Source organism: Alligator mississippiensis, chromosome 5 (genome assembly GCF_030867095.1).
Source record: "Alligator mississippiensis isolate rAllMis1 chromosome 5, rAllMis1, whole genome shotgun sequence".
NCBI classification, from domain to species: domain Eukaryota; kingdom Metazoa; phylum Chordata; order Crocodylia; family Alligatoridae; genus Alligator; species Alligator mississippiensis.
This window is the reverse complement of record NC_081828.1, coordinates 33,769,158-33,782,748: the sequence shown is the minus strand read 5'-3', so window position 1 is coordinate 33,782,748 and position 13,591 is coordinate 33,769,158. Positions and strand designations below refer to the sequence as shown.

The 13,591-nt window shown below is 48.3% G+C and overlaps 1 protein-coding gene and 1 long non-coding RNA gene across 5 annotated transcripts in view; both read left to right on the top strand.

The window, feature by feature from the left end:
* BCAR3 (BCAR3 adaptor protein, NSP family member) overlaps nucleotides 1–13,591 on the top strand; it is a 140,907-nt gene that overhangs the window by 21,750 nt on the left and 105,566 nt on the right. The gene's annotated exons all lie outside the window — the stretch shown is intronic.
* LOC132250768 (uncharacterized) lies at nucleotides 5,573–8,120 on the top strand. 3 transcript variants are annotated; one of them, XR_009462380.1, is made up of 2 exons: nucleotides 5,573–7,788; nucleotides 7,924–8,120. It is a non-coding gene; the product is annotated as an uncharacterized LOC132250768 (long non-coding RNA). The 3 variants fall into 3 exon arrangements; XR_009462381.1 differs by having other exon boundaries at nucleotides 5,573–7,795; XR_009462382.1 differs by having other exon boundaries at nucleotides 5,573–7,799.

Genomic DNA, 13,591 nt, shown 5'->3' with positions numbered 1-13,591 from the left:
GAGAAGGTGGCAGGGATGGTGGGTGCTGGAAGCCCAGGCATGCTTAGGGAAGCTTGGGCTTGGTGGGCTTCCAGCACCCTATGCACCATCCCTGCTGCCTTCTCTGGCCGCAAGCATACCCATCTGTCCTCCTGCCACCTTTTCATACTGCCCCAGGGGCAAGCCAGCATGCCAAGTTTGAGGTTCCCCATGCCCCAGCTTCTAGCATCCCATGCACCACTGGACGGGGCCAGGTGCTGCCTGTGAGCTGGGGCAGCACCCATGCAGCTAACACCACACCTGGGCAGTCCCAGGGGGCAATGCTACTAGAGGGAAGGACCAGGCCTCTCCACAGTCCAGGGGCTGCGCAACCCAGCAGCAGATTGCATGGGCAAGCTCTTCCGAGAAAAAAAAAGTGATGAGGGGCCTGATCTTTTTTCTTTTTTTTTCTCATGGAGCCTGCCCACCTCTCCCATGACTGGGGGTTGAGCTGCCAGTGGCCCCTGCATTTGTGTGGGGCGCTGACTTCTCCTTCTGCAGTGGCAGCACCCCCAGGGCTGCCCAGGCAGGCTGCTAGAAGGCTGGTGCTGCCTGGGGGGCACCGCAACTGCAAAGTGAAGGTCTGGCAACCCCTGAAGCTCAGGACCCACAGGCAGCTTGCCCCCTGGCAGTAGGAAAGGTGGGCAGCAAAAAAGGATTTCCACAGAAAAAAATAATTGGGCTCCTTGCTGCTTTTTTTTTTTCTTCCTGGCAGAGCCTGCCCACCCAAGTTGCCACTGGGTCATGCAACCCCTGAGCTACGGAGAGGCCTGGTCCTTCTGTCCGCAGTGGCAGTGCCTCACTGCTTCCTGCACAGACTTGGTGAACAGTTGGATCCAGTAGGTGCTGCCTCCCAGCTGGGGCAGCACGCACACAGCTAGCATTCTGCCTGGGGAATGCTGCCACTGTGAAGGGTAGGACCAGGCCTCCCCACAGTGCAGGGCCCACCAGCAGCTCACCCCCTGGCCTCTGGAGAAGCGGGCAGGCTCCACGAAAAAAAAAAGGATCAAGCCCCTTGCCGCCCCCACTCTCCCCGTGGAGCCTGCCTGCGGCTGGGCGGGGAGGGGAGTGAGCTGCCAGTGGGCTGTCACTGTTCTGTAACAGTGACGGAAGCCCCTAAATTGAAACAGTGGGTCACAAACTCACCAATTAAGAATCCACCATTTCAATTTTGAGGAACTAAACCCCCCTCACATGTACATGGGTAAGTACAAGCACAAATAGATGTCATCTCCAGAAAACACACTTCTAGAAACTATAGATTCCAGAACTGTGCTCTTGTATAATATATAGATTATACTACCGTCATGGGAACAAGGTAAGTAGACAGTACAGCTGTTTATAAAAGATTCGTTCTTAGGCAGGTCCTAAATAGTAATGAATAAGAAGTTACCTCAGTTATTAGGGAGCCAAAAAACTTAGTAAAAGAACTTAGTTGGTCCTCTCTTTTGCAAAAATACCCAGGCATTAAATCATTCTCAGATAGAACATTTTTTCCTTCCTTTACATTTTGGGTGTGTTGCAGGGTTTTTTATTTTATTGTATTTTTTTAAGTGGTGTTCACTATCTGCTTTGCAGTGTCCAAGCTAGAGGTAAAGTGTGCTGGTATTTTTTCCAATAGATGGAGGAGGCTGTTCCAAACAGTTTCTTTAGCATAACACAGTTGGATGGTATCAATACTTGTGTGGTCTTTTTGTTTCCCTTGACACGTGTCAGGATCAGGAAGTTTTCTCCCACTACTTCTGAAGAGCTCAGACATGTAGACACTATTGCAAAATTATAAACATACAGATCTGGCTTTTATGTGCCACGTGGGCCCTTAGGCAGTTTCAAATCCTAAAAGCAGCTGAGCTAAAACCAACACCCCAGTCCTTTTGAACATTTAAACTTCATTTATTCATATTGTTTCTGTGTGGCTGCTTCTTCATCTTATTTTCCTTGTCATTCATAAGATGAACTTAAAAAATCTTCAGGCTATGTCTATGCTTACTTGTGCTAGTGGCAGGAAGTTCTGGCAATTGCCAGCAGCAACTCTCATAAGGTTGTCAACAAAGTATGCTCTGGAGCGGCACCAACTGTGAATGGACCATGACAGCCAGTTGAAGGTGTGGGATTGTCCAAACATGCCTTCATCTTTCTTCTGGGTGGGATAAGTCTGCCAGTGGGATGGAGGGTTCTGCCATCACAGAAGGGCTTAGGGTGTGAATGCATTCAAAAGTTTGGAGTTTCATTGGCAAAACTTTGTAGTGTGGATTAGGCCTCAGTTTCTGTCACACACAAAGAAAATGGTGTTAGCCTTTTACAAAATTAAAGTTGTCTGTTTCAGCTGTTATCTGTAACTACTACTGATAACTTTTCTTTTCTCCATAGCCTTACTGCTCCGCTTGTTTTTTAAATGACCCTTTTCATTTACATAATGAAGTTAAACAAAATTGCCCTATCTGGTATTTAGCCTGGGCTGTATCTGCCTCTTTCCAAGACCTTAGTAAGGGCATTTAGTGTCTGAAAGTTTATCTAACATCTCTCCCAACTATGCAGTTAGTCCAGTAAAAGATATTATCTAACAAAACGTTCTTCTCACACACAAAGAAAGGCTGCTAAATCATCACTTATATTTGAGCTTTCACACAGAACTTGAAAAAAATACAGTTTCATGGGCCAAAAAACAGTACCAACACATACTAACTGCTGTAACCTGTGGCAATGGTGTTTTTCCACTGTTGGAGAGAAAAAGGGCAGATGGTGAAAAGGGCACCATGAAGCAGTGGCGACGCATAGGGGAAGAGCCCTGAGAGCGCTGGTGCACTCCTTGACAGGCAGCACTCCCTGCTTAGGCAATGGGCAGGGGGGACAGATGGGGGCACCAGTGCCCCCCTGTGAGCACCAGCTGGGGAGTGGGGGCGCTGGGTGAAGAGTTGGCATTTCCAGGAGCGCCGCATCCACTTCCGGGAGCTCCACAGCCACTTCCTGGCAGGCGTAATCGGCTGCAGGGGGACCTCCCCCCACCCCCAGTCACTGACTGGCCTCTGGGGGGGGGGGGGGGGGGGGGGGGGAAGTGGGCACATGCCCTCCCTGACTCAGGTGGCATCAGTCGCCCATACCATGAAGACTTTTACAGCTGCTCTTCCCGTACTCTTTCATCATGGGTAAAAACCATCTCATGATGGTATCTTTTCTCCCTTCTTTGTTTCACTGTTGCTCTTCGTGGTGTGTGCTAGTAGACATGCAATTAAAACTGCCTGCTTTCTTCAAACTTAAGGGAACTTTTATTATTTTCATTACTTCATTCATTGCTTTCATTGACACTGGTGGTACTACAAGAAGAGAAATAGAGTGCAGCAGAAAATAGAGACAAAAGGGAATAAAGTCTCTTTTCTTTAAAGCAAGATCAAGGTTCTTATTCATTCAATCTTCTTCTTTAACCATGGTATATTCCACCTCCTAAAGTGTGTATGTACTGTATTTACCTAAATCCAAGATAATGGTAAATTTAAAATGACCACCCCCCTCCATAATTATATTCTAGACATGGAAAACATAAATTTGTGATTGTTTTCCATGTCTAGAATGTAATTATTGGAGGGTTGTCTTAAATTCATCCCTCCCTCACTGCTATGGTCGGGCATCAGCAGCAGGGAGATAGGCAGCAGGGGAGCCAAGTGGCCTGACTCCTGCCCCTTGCCACCTGTTCCCCCTGCAACTTGCCCCATGACTGCCTAACTGCCCTATGCCTGACCCCTGGTGCCTACATGCCCACACTTCCCCACCCTGCAGTGCTGCCTGCCCTCCTGCAACTTACCCCCCCATACTGCCCCTCTGCTGCCTGCCACAGTGCCTACACCCCCAGCATGTTGCCCCCTGCCAGTTGCCCCCCTGCCTGCCCTCTAGTGCCTGTGCTCTCTGCCACTTGCCTCCCCTTCAACCTGCCCTCTATACTTGTGCCCCCTAATGCCTGTCCCTCCATGTGGTGTCTGCACCCCTGGCACCTATCCCCGCCTTGCCTCTCCCTCATGCCTGCCCCCTGCACTTCCTCCCTCCTGCTGCCAGCTCCCCTACCATTTCCTTTTACCTTCTTGTTACAGCAATGGCTCTGGCTGGGGTCCCACTCTGGAAATACAGCACAGGAAATACAGCACATGCTGGCTCCAGCCCTAGCCCAGCCATGAAACAACTGTTGTGGCAGCAGCATCTCTGGCCCCATCCCAGGCTCTGAGAGCACTGACAGAAGTGAGATTTTACTGCACTATCAGCCACTGAAATCACTCTACCCTCTATATGAAGGTTCAGATGCAGCCACTCTAAAGCAGACCACTTTCAGCTCCCAGCACTGTTTTCAGAATGGGGGAGTGGAGAAGGGAATGGAGGGAGCTCATTCTGTGGGGTTGCCAAACTGGTACTGGAGGGTGGGCGGGTGGATTGGAGTCTCCCCCTCCCCCCCCCCAGGCTGGGAGGGGGAGCGGGGCTAGGAAAGAGAGACTTGCAGCCACTCTAAACTGCAGCTCAATCCCCCAACCCCCAGGACCCAACAGCAAACCTCCGTTGGGTCCAGGAGATCACTGTAACTCATGGCGCTCCCTGCAAAGCACCATGAGTTACAACACGAAGCTGCACTTCTGTCTGCACCTTGAGTGGCTAGGCTGAGGCTAGAGGCAGCACATGCTCTGTGATCCCTACCCCAGAATGGAGCCAGAGCCAGAGCTGTGACTGGAAGGTAAGTGGAAGTAACAGTGAGGGTAGGGCAGAAATGGTGTTGGGGCAATGGTGGTGGGGAACAAAGGTGTGAGGAGCAGTGGTAGAAGGAGAGTTGGTTATGGCTTGGAGCTGGAACCAGGACCTCTGCTCCACTCCCCATCCTGCTTGTACAGATTTCCCTCACCAATCGTGGGGGTTAGGTTCCAGAAAGTTCCTGTGGTTGGCAAAACCATGGTTGGTAAAACTAAAGGCTTATGGGGAAAATGGTGTTAGGGACTTGAATACTGTACAGTATAGTGTATAAAAATAATTTTTACTTATCTTTAGTACTTAGGATGGTCAACTGGACGTAGGCGTACCCCTAAGGTTACTTAGACAGGTTATAGGGCATACGCATCAGCAGGCAAGGATGGAGTGCACCCAGGGTGCAGTGGCAGCATCTGCTCCAGCACATTCGCCTCTTACCTGGGTGAGGGGGACAGGGGAAAGGAAGATGAGGTGAGGGGTGAGATGTGCCGGCTGGCCCCGCACAGTACACAGTGGCACTTCCCCACCCCCATCCATCTGAATGGCGGTGTTTTGTATCTACCTCCGGTGGCACGTGATTGGCTGGTTAGCAGCCCATAGATGGGGCCCTGGCAGGGCTGGGTTGTAGGACCTGCTGCCCTGCTTCCCTCCCCCACAGCCCAGAATGGCAGGGAGCAGAGAAGCCATGCAGGGATCTCTTCGTCTGCTGCTGCTCGCCCCGCGTTACTCTGGCGATACACCTCCTGCACGCAGGGCTGCACTGAGGGCAGTGGCGCAGGGCTGTGCCCCTCAAACCAGCAGCAGGCACAGGAGGTGCATCACCAGGGCAGCATGGGGTGAGCAGTGGCAGGTGAGGAGATCCCCACGTGGCTTCTCTGCTCCCTGCCATGCTGGGTCATGGGGGAGGGAAGCAGGACAAAAGGGAACAGCAGCAAGCAGGCCTGCTGTTCCCTGCCATGGTGGGTAGAGCAGCTGTCCACCACTGCGCACACCTCCAGCAGGACTGGGGGCCACCTCCGACTGGGGGAGCAGGGGCTGTATGGCAGCAGGGGAAGGAGAGTTACAAGCAGGGCCAGGGGGTTGGCAAGACGATGCATGGCCATGGAAAACTGTGGTTACTCAAACCTGTATACCATTGTAGCCAAAATGGTATACAGAATATTAACTGTGGATACTCAAAACCGTGGTTGGCAAAACCGTGGTTGGCGAGGGAAACCTGTACTCATATCTAAGACAAGGGGCTTTTTTCCCCCTGTTGAATGGAGGAAAAAACTTGTCTTGAATTTGAGTAAATGCTGTATTACCAAAAACAAAACAACTAAACCCTGTTTTATACGATGTCTGTGGTTGTACATTTAAAAAGTTTGGAGCACCAGCCTGTACTGCTACTTAAACAGTTTCAGTACAGGTTCAGGGCAATATACTGCTGACAGTTGTTATCAGCAATAGCTATGTTGCCTAGTGTAGACTGGCCTAACTAATCAGGTAAATATTATAGATAAGCTGATGAGTCTTTCTTACATCCAGTATCTTTTGAATCATCATATCAGATCAGTACTGTATTTCCTGTTTCCTGCCTCCAACAGTGGCCAGTATGAGTTAACTAGAAGAACATGCACTAAACCCTATAGCAAGCAGTACTGAGAACTGCCCACAGAAATTATTTCTTCCTCAACTTCCCAAATCTCCTACCATCTTTCTGACTTAAGGTCTGTCTGTAGAAGATGCTGATTAAAGTAATTTAGTAATTTTCCAATGAAACACATGTTAATTGGAAGATGCTGACTTGGTGAAGCTGAAAAGTTCCTCAGTAACATCTCGTTTTGATGAACTTATGATGAAACAGAATTTTTGGGAATGTTGGCATTCTGGTGTTTATGACTGTTTTAACCCTACCACACAGACTGCCTTAGGGAATAAGGAGCCCAGAAGCTTTAGCTTTATGGCAGATTAAGTATTTCTGTTTTGTTTTATTGAATCTGTTATTCTGGTCACACATCCCTAATGCTTTGTTCCACTGCCATGCTACATTTTTTCAGTTGTTTTTTTCCTGGCACTCTGTGTGTGTGTGTGTGTGTGTGACAAAAGGCAATGGAATTCTAGGATTTAGTGTCAAACTAATGATTCCAGCCATTTTTCTTGTTTCACCCCATCATTCTTTTGTTTCTACAAGCTACACCCATTTCCAAGAGCAGTCAGGCAGCATTCAAGAAACATTGGTAAGCACTGATATTGTCATGATGATAAATGTAAACAGGCTACTGCAAGCATCTATAAACTTGTAGACTGGCTCAGACCCTAGTTGTAAGGTGTACGTAGACAAAATAATATTTCCCGTTTATGTTGATGCCCCTGCATTTGTGTTTGCACAACCTGGGATTTTCTGCCACTCTAAAGTCCATTTAGCACCTTAAACTAACACTACTTGGAGATGTGTTAATTTGCTGTGCTTTCCAGTTACACCGTTCCAACTGTGGATTTGTTTGTGCCAACAGCCAGGGACTCCAAAGACTTCTAATGAATCCCCTTCACCATGAGGGGGCACTGTGTTCCAGTCTTTAGCCAGTAGATGCTGCTGTGTGTTCTTTTTTGCCCTCCTTCACTCCTCACTCCTCCCTCACAGCACGCAGTTTAGGTCGGGACCGGTCCACTCAGACCAATTATTATTTTAAAATGGGGGAGGCCAATAATCCCTTAATTTTCTACCCCCTTTTAATTTTTCCACCCCCCCGCCACCTATAATGTATGTCCTCCCCCCCGCCCATGTACCCTCCTATCCTGTCCCCCCATGTAGCCTCCACCTGCAACCCCCTCACCCCACGTCATGTGCTGCCACTACAGTGGACATAGCTCCCAATGACAGCTGCAGCATCACCATAATGGTAAGTTTTTTGCAAGTAGTTTGAAACTTTGGAGTGAGTGATTACATGACTTCCTTCAATATTGCAAACCTTCTGAACTTCATCACATTCCATTTCAGAACCATGACCAAAAGTCCAGGGGCAGGACGCTGCCTGCCAGACCTGACGCCCAGGTTAAGCAACATCCCAGGTGATATGTAGGTAGTATGTCCCACCGACATTGTGTGTGTGTGTGGAGGGGGTGGAAGGGCAAAAGTCTGTTTTTTCGAATGTGCGCCAAACCCCACTCCTCTTCCCCTTCTTTTTTTTTTCCCCCTCCTCACAGAAAACTTTCACGGGCGGAACTCGCAGTGGGTGGCAACCAGCCCAGTAATGAATGAAGATAGTGAAGAGGAGAGTAGAGTGAAATATCTTCAGCTTTTTAATTTTTTTTTACATTTTGTATATATTTTATATTGCTAAGTTGTATATAGTTATTGTTAAGCTGCAGCATTTTCAGTAAAGTGTTTTATTTTTGCTCTATATATGTGTCATGTTTTCTTTGGGGTGGGTGGTTGGGTTGGTTTTCGGAGACCGTGCCTGCCTCAGGGTGGGGATGCTGTGCTTGTGTGGGACGGGGTTTATGGAGTCATGGCATTACTGGAAAGAGTTGCAAAGAGTTGCAGGGTGGACTGTTATCAGAGGGAGGGAGGTTGAATGCTTGTTAAGTGCTAGCTTGGGTACGGTGCAGCCAACATTTCTTGTAAGAAAAAAGACTAAACAACCCTACCCACCCCCAGCAGCAAGCAGGCAATCTGCAAAACTTCTCCATGCATGAACCTCCCAGGGCCTTTAGCCTTTAGCAAGTCTTTAAAGACTTCAGTAAGTCTTTAATGGTTTATAACTCATTTCATATGCATGGTCGCCAAGGGGGGTGGTTGGGTTGGGGTGAATGCCTGCTGCTGCAGCTCCAAAGCAGCTTCTTTTTTTTCTGAGTTTTTTCTTTCAACAGACCTGCATTAGACAGTCACAGACACTGCCTCACATCTTCAAGTGGTTTGACAGAAACTGAGGCAATTGACCATCCCTCAGTTAGGATGATTATACTATTTTATGTTTTATGGCCTTGAAGTATATTTAGTAAACTAAATGCATCCAGTGTAGCTGACAGAGCATAAATAAGCACACTACCAGACCCAGCAGTTCTCAAGAAGGCAAATTATATTGAAACCTTCTATTTGTAAATCTCTGACAGTCTAGATGCAGAATTCTTCCTAGTCTAATGATATCTCTAGTTGAACATTATCTAGCCAAAAGTTTTCCATTTAATCTGAAAATGGAACAAAACTGGTAGGAAAAGGAAGTTATGACTCACACTAGAATAATCATAGCATAGGTTGTAAAGCCCAGCTACTACCCCATTATTTAGCACCCAGTCATGTTGCTAGGGAAATCTATACTATTTTTTTAGCTCTTATTCATAAAAACATGACAATTCAAGCTAAAATCATATGATAAAATTACAGTTCCTGGAAATTTGCAGGACATTTAAAATCAGTCATTTCCTAAAATAGATTTGACTATGTGATCTAATTATGCATGCTGCTGTTAAACAGGGAAAATTGGTTCATCTATGGCAGCAAGAAATGTTCTTCCCCACAATAAAGAAGGTATTAGTTTGTACATCTTCAGCACCTTCCACCAGATAATCTGATAAATAAACAAGCCTCAGACCCTCTGTCCCACGAATTAGGAAATATTGATAAGAATTTTGAGGCAAAGGATGATTGATTGACTTTATGTATGGTCTCACAAGGAGCATATACCAGAGTCAAGGTATAATCCAGGTCTCCTGACTCCTAGTCCTGTATCCTTACCAGAATCCCATTTTTTCTTGCATGGTAGAAGTGAGAGAGATTATCAGAGCTTTGTAAAATATGCACAAAACCTCCAAACCGTATAGAATTCACCTACTTTATTGGTTCATCATCATCATCTCAAAAGATGGGTTGGCTTTGTGAAAAGATCAGTAAGCCTTTTAAGTTAGTTTGTAGCATGGTTCTGGACCTTGTTTTAAGTAATTCTGGTTTGCATTATGGTTTTGTACTGACATGAAGCAATTCCCACTGTTCGTGACTATTTTCTGTGAGCATTAGAGTTTTGCAGAGAACCCACAGAGCCCAAAACAGTAGAAAACATTGCAATGACACCTGGGAAACCAATGCTACTAGGGTTTACACAGCTACTCAGAGTCTAGAATTAAAATATGCTGTAGTCTAAATGTTAGTATTTCATTCCTGAGTAGTATATCAGAAGCCAGTATACATCAACCCTCATCAAGACAGAATCCGAGGTTGAGGAAGTAGAAGGATTGTGGGTTAGGCTACATGGGGGGCAAGGAGAAAGGGATTTGGTGGTAGGGGTCTGCTACAGACCCCCACACCAAGGGGAAGAAATAGATGCGGGGCTCCTGAGGCAACTCTCGGAGACCATAAAAGCTAAAGAGGTGGTAGTCATGGGGGACCTAAACTACCCGGACATCTGCTGGGAGACGCAGACAGCAAGGTCCCATCGCTCACACAGGTTTCTAACCTGTGTACAGGACCTCCACCTGACACAGGAGGTGCATGGTCCCACTAGGGGGAATGCCATACTGGATCTGGTATTGGCAACAGGGGATGACATGATAGGGGACCTCCAGATCGGTAGCCATTTGGGAGACAGTGATCACCTAATAATAGAATTCAACATAAGACGTTGAGTGGGTAAGGTAACTAGTAGGGTGAAAGTGCTAGACTTTAGGAAAGCTGATCTCAATGCATTCAGGCGATTAGTCAAGGACGCACTGCAGAGTAGGAATTTTGAAGGGATGGGAGCCCAAGAAGGGTGGCTGTGCCTTAAGGAAACGATCCTTCGGGCACAAAGCAAGACGATCCCCGAGCGAGGCAAAATAGGGAAAGGGGCCAGGAGGCTTCCATGGCTGACCAGAGAAATCCAGGGCAGCCTAAGGGCCAAAAGGGGAGCACATAAAAAGTGGAAACAGGGTGAGATCACTAAAGATGAATATACCTCCTCTGCTCGTGCTTGTAGGGAGGCAGTTAGGCGGGCCAAAGCTACCATGGAGCTGAGGATGGCAACCCAAGTAAAAGACAACAAGAAATTGTTTTTTAGATATATTGGGAGTAAAAGGAAGGCCCAGGGAGGAATAGGACCTCTGCTAAATGGGCAGAAACAATTGGTGACAGACAGGGGGGACAAGGCTGAACTCCTCAATGAGTTCTTTGCCTCAGTGTTCCTAAGTGAGGGGCACGACAAGTCTCTCACTGGGGTTGTAGAGAGGCAGCAGCAAGGCGCCAGACTTCCATACGTGGATCCTGAGGTGGTGCAGAGTCACTTGGAAGAACTGGATGCCTTTAAGTCGGCAGGCCCAGATGAGCTCCATCCGAGGGTGCTGAAGGCACTGGCCAACATCATTGCAGAGCCACTGGCGGGAATATTCGAACGCTCGTGGCGCACAGGCCAAGTCCCGGAGGACTGGAAAAGGGCTAACGTGGTCCACATTTTCAAGAAGGGGAGGAAGGAGGACCCGGGTAACTATAGGCCAGTCAGTCTCACCTCCATCCTTGGTAAAGTCTTTGAAAAAATTATCAAGGCTCACATTTGTGAGAGACCAGCAGGGCAAATTATGCTGAGGGGAAACCAGCACGGGTTTGTGGCAGGCAGATCGTGCCTGACCAATCTAGTCTCTTTCTATGACCAGGTTACGAAACGCCTGGACACAGGAGGAGGGGTGGATGTCGTATACTTAGACTTCAGGAAGGCCTTCGATACAGTATCCCACCCCATACTGGTGAACAAGTTAAGAGGCTGTGATGTGGATGACTACACAGTCCGGTGGGTGGCGAATTGGCTAGAGGGTCGCACCCAAAGAGTCGTGGTGGATGGGTCGGTCTCGACCAGGAAGGGTGTGGGCAGTGGGGTCCCGCAGGGCTCGGTCCTTGGACCGATACTCTTTAATGTCTTCATCAGTGACTTGGACGAGGGAGTCAAATGTACTCTGTCCAAGTTTGCAGATGACACAAAGCTATGGGGAGAAGTGGACACGCCGGAGGGCAGGGAACAGCTGCAGGCAGACCTGGATAGGTTGGACAAGTGGGCAGAAAACAACAGGATGCAGTTCAACAAGGAGAAATGCAAAGTGCTGCACCTAGGGAGGAAAAATGTCCAGCACACCTACAGCCTAGGGAATGACCTGCTGGGTGGCACAGAGGTGGAAAGGGATCTTGGAGTCCTAGTGGACTCCAAGATGAACATGAGCCGGCAGTATGACGTAGCCATCAGAAAAGCCAATGACACTTTATCGTGCATCAGCAGATGCATGACGAATAGGTCCAGGGAGGTGATACTTCCCCTCTATAGGGCGCTGGTCAGACCGCAGTTGGAGTACTGCATGCAATTCTGGGCGCCACACTTCAAGAAGGATGCGGATAACCTGGAGAGGGTCCAGAGAAGGGCCACTCGTATGGTCAAGGTCCTGCAGACCAAGCCCTATGAGGAGAGACTAGAGAAACTGGACCTTTTCAGCCTCCGCAAGAGAAGGTTGAGAGGCGACCTTGTGGCTGCCTTTAAGTTCATCACGGGGGCACAGAAGGGAATTGGTGAGTATTTATTCACCAAGGCGCCCCCGGGGGTTACAAGAAACAATGGCCACAAGCTAGCAGAGAGCAGATTTAGATTGGACATTAGGAAGAACTTCTTCACAGTTAGAGTGGCCGAGGTCTGGAATGGGCTCCCAAGGGAGGTGGTGCTCTCCCCTACCCTGGGGGTCTTCAAGAGGAGGTTAGATAAGGATCTAGCTGGGATCATCTAGACCCAGCACTCTTTCCTGCCTATGCAGGGGGTCGGACTCGATGATCTATTGAGGTCCCTTCCAACCCTAACATCTATGAATCTATGAATCTATACTTGCCCTATGTTTATCCATCAAGGTTTTTTCCTGATAGTGGTGTTCTCTTGCAGTCTGGATCTTAGTGGTTAGAGTTAGCTTCTCAAGTGATGTAAATCCATTTAGCTTTCCTGGAGCCAAATGGAACTATGCCAATTTACACCAGCTGGACTTGAAACACAAACCACAGCATTGGAAGACCTGACCAGGCTATCCTGAGCATACACTGCCCACCTGCATTTACATATATGATGCAAAAATAGAAATATACCATGGAGACTGTTTGGGGCAATCTTGAGCAGCTTCACTGGCATATTTCCAGGTGTGAAACATTCACCCAGGCACAGGGGTGTGGGACACACTCAGGAATGGTGCAGTTGGGGCATATTGCCACTGCCACAGTATAGGCATGTCCTTAGGCAGATAAGGTTATTTGGATAAATGTGATATCTTTTATTAGACTAACTAAATAGTTGGAAAAAACATTCTTTGCAAACTTTTGGGCACTGACGCAGGGCACTTAGGTGCCTGCTCCTAGAAGAGCAGGAACTACCTGGGGAGAGGCCAAAGAGCCAGACAGGAGCCCAGGTACAGGTTGCCATGGCAGCTAGCTAATGAGGAAATTAGCCTGCACCTGCACCTGGTCAGCTGGCAGGAAGGGGCAGTGCCATGGGCCCATATAAACCCCAGGGTGGGGGTACTAGAAGTCAGTGCTCTGCTGGTGGCCAAGTGAGAAGGAGCCTTCTGTGGAGCAAGTGAAGGGAAGGGGTCTGACTAAGTTCTGCTTTGGGTAATAATAAGGGGCCGAGCACATCTTGTATAGCTTGTGTTATGTTAGAGCCTGGGGCTTATGTTTTGTTTGCTCTTTTATAAGACCAGTGGTTTGGGTGAGGCTGTTTGGGGAAGGAAGAGGCCTCATTGGGGGCCCACTGCAGCATAGGGACTCTGATGCCAGAGAGGGTGTGGCATTTTGGGGGGGTACAGACCCCAGTGCCAGAGAGGGCGCAGAGACAGGGCTGTAGAGAGCCCAGTGCCAAGGGGCGCAGAGACAGGGCTGCAGAGAGTCCAG